Source organism: Pholis gunnellus, assembly GCF_910591455.1.
Source record: "Pholis gunnellus genome assembly, chromosome: 9".
NCBI lineage: Eukaryota > Metazoa > Chordata > Actinopteri > Perciformes > Pholidae > Pholis > Pholis gunnellus.
Window position 1 is genome coordinate 20,911,912 of NC_136535.1, and position 7,492 is coordinate 20,919,403.

The window sequence follows — 7,492 nt, forward strand, 5'->3', positions numbered from 1 at the left end:
ATAAATGACTGAATCAACAGATATGACTCAGTTTTAGTCTCTGTGATAAACATTGATTGAACCCTTTTTGAAGAGGTCACGGTTCTTTCAAATCACCAACAGAGGCCTTCTCCTTGAATCAGAAGAAAGAATCCTCTCCCTTTCTTCCCAAAGACAATGAAATTGGGAAATTCATCAACTCAATTAATCTGGCAGTTTCCACATAAAAGGAGACTTCTCATATTTTAGCACGTATGATAACAGCCTGCTGTACGCACTTAATTCATCCATACAAATGAGTCAGCATAATAAATGCTCCTCATGACAGAATGAAAATGAAATGACCGCTTCACTTTGATCTCCAGGAGGAAAACGCATGCTTTTGCAAAGTTAGTCTGAAGATATGAGAACCTATCCGGAGGGCATATACAGGGGTTTCTAGGAGTTTATGAGATCTGGAGCTGAACATGCCTACATGACAAAATAATGTTGCACTGTAAACATTGTTCCCATAACACGTTTTTATTTATATTCCCAAAACAATTATTATGAATGGGTCACTTTGGGAAGTCTGCATTATATTGGGGAGATTAAAACAGGTAGGCCTACCCATCACCTGGATGCATAATATATGAAGCCAAAGCCCTCCCAGGTCCAATGTAAAATAGACATGTTGAACAGTTATCCTTATTATCAGAAAATGACTCTGAGTGGTCTAAAAGCAGGACTTCCGCTATGTGAGCCTGACAGCTGAGCAGAAGCAGCATTGCACGCTGCACAGATGGACTGACGGAGCTTGTTTGGGCTACAACAGGAAGTTATTTCAGCCCAGCTCCCTCAGTCTCTCTACAGCCACGCACACATGCAGCGTAGTTGGGAGTTAAATTATTTACACTTTATGATAACTATATTTTTTCAAAGATTCAGGGCCTGACAAGCTAAAGCCCCGGAAGCCCAATGCTGACGACGCCGCAGGGCAATATGGAAAGAAACATATCAAACCAAAATTACTGCCAACAACTTGAGACTTTTCATATAAAAAAAAAGACACATTACACATTGTGCAATACTGAAACGTATGATTACTTTGTCCATTTTATGTTTGACTTTTTCAGTATTTGATGTTGTGTTTTGTGTCGCTTGCATGTTGATGATGTCTTTGCAAGCAGACCAACATCAAACACATACTGGACTGTATCAGCATTACAATATGGAACCATGACCACAATGTAAGGAAACGGTGCGCTGTTAAAGCACAATAGTAATGTAATATTCAGGCTTAGAGGTTATAAGCTTTTTTTGTTTGTTTAACTGTAAATACATTACGTTTTAGAATTAAAAAAACGAATTAATTTAAATTGAAAATTAAACTGCGGAGCTGCTTCCTAACCCAAAGAGTTGTTTTGAACGGGATGACTTGTGTATGAGAAAGGGTCTGAGGCCACACAGATTAGACCTCTGGACTAAAGTAAACAGTGACATGGGAGCACAAGATCTTTATCAAGCTTTATTTATCCATTTCTGTTGTTGCCAAACAAGGATGATTGTTAAGTGGCTAAACAAAGCGATTCTGTGGCCTATTTCATTAAATCTGCGATGTGTGTGTGTGTGTGTGTGTGTGAGTGACAGCCCTCGGCATGTGTCAGCTGTGTTGCTTGTAGTCTTTACTGTCTTGCAGGTAACTGGTGGGAAGGGATGTGCTCCCAGGTTCTGTAAAGACTCCCCTCTGACTCAGTCTGTGCTACATTTTGTGTTTCCTTTCTGCTCTCAAACATTCTCATCCTTATCCTCATCCTCTCACCTGCATGTGAGTTTACAGTCTTTCACACCCCAGTGCTTTTATGCATTCCGGTTTATTTTTGTGCCCATTATTTCCTAAAAGCAAGGTGCGATCCTCGTGAGCTGAGATCTACAACGTGGTATCATTAGCTCTCGTGATGCAGATCCAAATTAGTTTGTGATGAAACAAATAGCTCCCGGTTTACAATGACTGCAATTCAGAATCAGTGGTTTTATCAGAAACTGTTTCCTGCAAAGGTTAACAGACTTAGAAATGCAAGCTTGAGCCCTGGGCAAGGAGCAGGTGATTAAGTGGAACATGTCAACAAATGAGCTATTTGAATTAATCAATTACACCTGTGCTTTACAGCCCACTTAAACGTTTAGAAATGAGGGCTCAATACAATTATTGAGCGCATGACACTAATCAAAATGGAGGAGCAGCTGGAGACAACAATTACAGTTAACAGTCTTGAGGGTCATCAACGATCCGCCAACACAAAGAAGTAAGATTCTTCTGACCAAATCAATCCAAGAAGACGAAAGAAGGAGACAGACCGCTCGAACTAGACGAAGAAAAAAAGTAAAATAACAAGGTTCTTTAGTGAGAGAGGAACGTTTGCTGTCAGTGGGATTCCTGAGGGACTGGATTCGGGTGCTGAAGAGGCGAGCGCTCACAGACAGGAGTCCTTGCAGCTGCACCTCCTGTGGTGATGATGCATCGGATGCTCACTATGTTAAAGTCAATTTAAAAACAAAGCTGTTTGAATGGCAACTTTTTATCTCCTTTATATTCCACCTATAACATTCGGAGTGTTGATGAACAAAGCCAGTCTGCATGCTAGCATCTCAGGTGTGGCAGCAAATAAAAGAGGGATGTCAGACGGTGACCTCTGTGCTGTTGATGAACCCTGCCCAACATGTCGAACAGAGAAGAGAAGGAGTGACTCTCTTGTGAGAAGAAAAAGGCTAAAAATAGCAAAAGCTGCGTTTGGTGAACGAATGTACACAGGTGCATCGAATCTGTCAACTGCCTTTCTACGCTTAGGTTTGAGTGATTTTAAATATTTGCCATTGATTTCTAGGTTCCCTGTGATTGATTACTGTTTTGTGATTTTTTTTTAGGACACATTTCATTTTCCTTGGTGATATGGTCATGGGGTAATTAATCATTATATCTCAGTAGCCTACATGTTAGAGTAATCAATCTTTTAAGTCTAAAGGAGAAATGATTACACCAACAGAATTCCCAAAGTAAACGAGACAAATGTCAACGTCATGAAAACAACAGGACTACGAGTCTACAGAGGTAGCAGCTCTGGGAGGCTGTTCTAAGACACAACAGTGCTTTGATGCCACCATGCTAACATGCTGCCTAGCAGGCATTATGTTTACCATGTTCACCTGCTTGGTTTATCATGTTAGCATGCTGATTTGCTAATTGGCACTAGATACAACATCCAGCCTATGATGATTTTAAATGTCATTTATTTGGTCACAGACCACTTTGTAATTTTGACCTGATGGTGGCTATCGATGAAAAGTCAGTTCCCACAGTTCATCCTGAGGGGGACCGAACACAATTCATGTGAATCCAATCCGATAGTTATTTCGCTCACAGCCACAAACGTGCAATTCATTCAACAACGTCATTAGGATTCATCCTCTGACGAACATGAATGTTCGAACAAAGACATTTAATCTATAAACTACCTACTGATTAACAGTTGTCTGCAGCCTCTCTGTCTTGCCTCTGGACCTCATCTCACTCCTCCTCCTCCTCCTCTGCTGCTAACTCCTTCTGCACTCTGAATTACCATTTTCCTTTATCTGGCACTGAAACATGCCACTACAAACAGCCGTTGTGTAACACTGGCCTGCCATTAGTAATGTTGATTGTACTTTCAGGGCTGTAGAGGAAAGATTCTCCAAATCTCGCCTTCAACGTACCAAATGTCCACTCCACCACTGACATGTTTTGTTTATGGGCCGTACTGTCACGCTCCTCAGCCTTATTGTGTCTGTGTGTAAAATCAGCATGTCTCAAAGCATGTTGTATCATGGCAAACACACGGAGAGAGGCGGTCATTAGTGGGAAATGATTCTGTCACCCGGTGCAATCTGACTGAACACCATACTTCCAAATTGCTGTTGTTAAAGGGGGAGAGGACAGCTCTGAGAAAACCGCAGTAAGCTAAATTATAAAAACGTTCTTCTCTCATACAAGCATCGTGGTGACAGCTGCTAATTATAGCAGGTGCCGTGCCAACCCTCTGGTTTTTCTTTCCGTCTCATCCGCTCTCTTGTGTGACATGTAGGAAGTTTGTTTTTGCTTGCTAGTTGCACATTAATTTCCCAGAGGTAAAGTAAGCGATTTCCTTGCATTAGCTCAATGATCATCGGATGTTATAATTTCTGTTCAACTCGATGAGAAACTTAAAAGTACAGAGCAGCAGAACTGAACTAATATGTTTTATAATATCCGGAAACACTGATAACAGCGAAAAAAGACAACGTACCTGTGCATGGAGATAAGCCTTTTTCTTGTAATTATAGGTCACATAAGGTCCCATTCTTTATGTAAATCAACTCAAGTAACATTTTGTCAAATTTTGTGGCTCATACACCAAAAATAAGATTTATAGAAAGGACATCCACTGGCAAAGGGTTGCAGAATTTGTCTTCCTCTTCATTTTTCTACTTCATGCAAATTAATTATAAATCAAGGAGTGTTTTTAATCCCTACATCACAACTGATCTGAAATATGGAATATAACTTAAAGTTAAAGGTATATTCTACTGTAGCTTCACTTACTCTCGCCGCACTCCACTGCCTTCACTCAACTTCAGTCCACTGAAGGAAAAAAAATCTACTTCCACAACAAGACACACAAGTCTGTATCGGACCAAAGCAGAGAACTGGCAGCCTTTGTTACTTCTAATTTCAATATAGAGAGTTAACTTCTTCCATAACGTACATGATGCTGATGCAGTGTGATTTCAAAATGACCTTCATACTGAACCATTCAAGTAACTCAAAATATTCAATTGCTTCTAAATGCACACCATATAAATCAGTAAGTTATTAACCATCATGTGGAAAGAGCTGGTACTGATTAAATAGTGGACTTAATAAAACTCAGCAAGCCCCCACAACTCAGGTCAGTCAGGCTTATGGTAACACCCGTTAATACCAGTCAAACATGTGAACTATGCTAACCCTCCAAGTGATTTTTTTATTAGGACATGAGCTGGTGATTAGTCAGGGAATGCTAATAAAGAGTGTTTATTAGCACAGGGATTACAAAGGGGTACAGTTTCAACACAGGCCACTCCAGTGGGATTTATAAAAATCACACTATACCATTTTATGTGAAGGAAAAGGCTTCAGAGCTGAGCACTTATAGTACAAGTCTGACCTAAATTAACACAAATATTCTTACTGGAAAGTAACGCACAGAAAAGGAGTCAATGTGTGCTCTGCAGATGGCAGATGGTGTCAAGATAATGATAATGCAGCAGCTCACAGCAAGGTGGTCAGGAGAGAGGGCCAAAAGAGATAACAATAATTTAGAGGCAAAAATAGAAAATGGGGCTATGTTCAACATCAAATAACCTCTGAGATCGAAAAGAAAGAGGCAGCTTAAAGAGTCATGCAAGGTAACTGAATAATAGTAACAATGCAGGAATGACTTTAACATTGCACTTAGTGAATAAATAATGTATTGACAGGGAGCAATGGAGGGCAATGCCATGCATATTTAGTATATTTCATTCCCTCGTTTAATGTTGATCTTCTAATTTTGCTTAAAAAAAGAAAAGAAAAAAGGGCGTGAGGAAAATTGTATTATAAGAAAACTTCAATAAAATGTGAAAGAAACACAGGCCTGCTTGGCTTGCTGCGACCGCGACCCGACCTCGGATAAGCAGAAGGAAAATGGATGGATGGATGTGAAAGAAACCGAGAAAACTTTAAAATAAGTAAGCGCCTGGCAGTTCGTGGAATCACGGATTCAATTTCGAATAAAAAAAGAAAAGAAATGGAACCCTGATCTTTCTGTGCACACTGTCCACTGTAAGGCTGACCTCACACAGTACTGTACCTTCATCTTTCTCATAGAAATGTCAATCGAGGCCCAGATTGGTTACAGTACGGCCCCTACAGAGACTACAAATCACCTGCTTTGTCAATTCGTCTGGGAGACAGGAAGCCACAGCATCCTTAATATATAGCTAATGGTGTGAGTTTCAGTATGGCACCAGAGAGCAGGAGAGTGACCCTGGGAATCAAACATCAATCTTCATTATGAGCAGGGTCAATGACAGCTAAAAATACACACAAACTGACACTCGCAGAATACCAGTTTGAACTGTGCACCTGCAGACACCTCCTTACGAAAGGGGGAAGTTATAGATTGTTAAGATTTGTTGATCAAACGTGTGAATTATAATACGCTGTGCAAAAATAATGGAGAGAAGATCACAAGTTTAAACATCAAAACCACGAGGCTGTCATTATAAAATATGTGGCTGTCTAGGCTTAAACTGCTCTCTTCCTGTATTGCGTTAACCACAGAGCAGTCTTACATCTGATGTGATTGAACAGTGCCTGACATCCGGGCTGCCATGTCTGCTAAATATTTAATTAGCTCAAGGTATAGTATTTCTAGTACACATGCATGCTGACGGTCTCAGTGCTGTATGACTCAGATGACTATTATTAGCTGGTGTATATCAGTGAAGTAGAAAAACAGAATTATAATAACCTATTTGTGTTCTTGGCTCATGTACTATTCATCTTCTTTTTATTAAACATTTAAAGTCACTCTAGAAATGGAAAATCTATTTGGAGGTCAGACATGCATCCTAAACCTCATTTCAAAATATGGTTCATGATTGGTTACATCAGTGGCGTACAGTGCAGTGAGGAATTTGTAGATCTTGCCATTTCAGATTAATTACATTTTGTTGATGAATGCACGATAATCTGTCCCTGATCTTGCCAAATTATCTGTGATTTAAAGATGCAGATATCAAAAGAGTACATTTTTGTCATATGGCATTAAAGCTGAAAGGATTCGCCTTGGCGGTGTTTGTACTTCTTATTCACTTACTTCTGAGTCCTCAATCCCTTGAGACACCCTAGTTAGCATTTAAAAAATTTGAATTTGCATTTCCACTTGATGCATTTAGTTGATACAACATGTTGTGCAGGTGGAGAAACATTCTCCTGCATGAGGACGTTACGACAGGATACAGGTGAACAACACACACAGTACAAAACTGTGATGGTGTTTGAACCTGTGGACTGCAGTGAAGTCTCATTGTGCCAGTATGAGAACATTTTATAGGGATTTAATAATCCACCATAAACCAAACTATCAGTGCTGAAAAGCTGAAATATTTGCAGCCTTAAATGCAACAAAATAGTTTTATACCTTAACTTGGTAACAACAGAAAACTAAATGTCTTTAATCCAGTAGTTCACTATGTAGGTGGCTATATTTCAATAGTAGATTTGTGCTTTTAAAAGCTTTGGCTATTCATTTAAAGTGTCGCACTGTTTCTAATAAATTAAATAAGACAACAGTCGATATTGTAGTCTCAGGGTTTGTCTGTATATCAACCTCACGCTGAGAGCAGACAGACGACAGGAGACAGACTGTGTGTGTGTGTGTGTGTGTGTGTGTGTGTGTGTGTGTGTGTGTGTGTGTGTGAGAGCGAGAGAGACTGT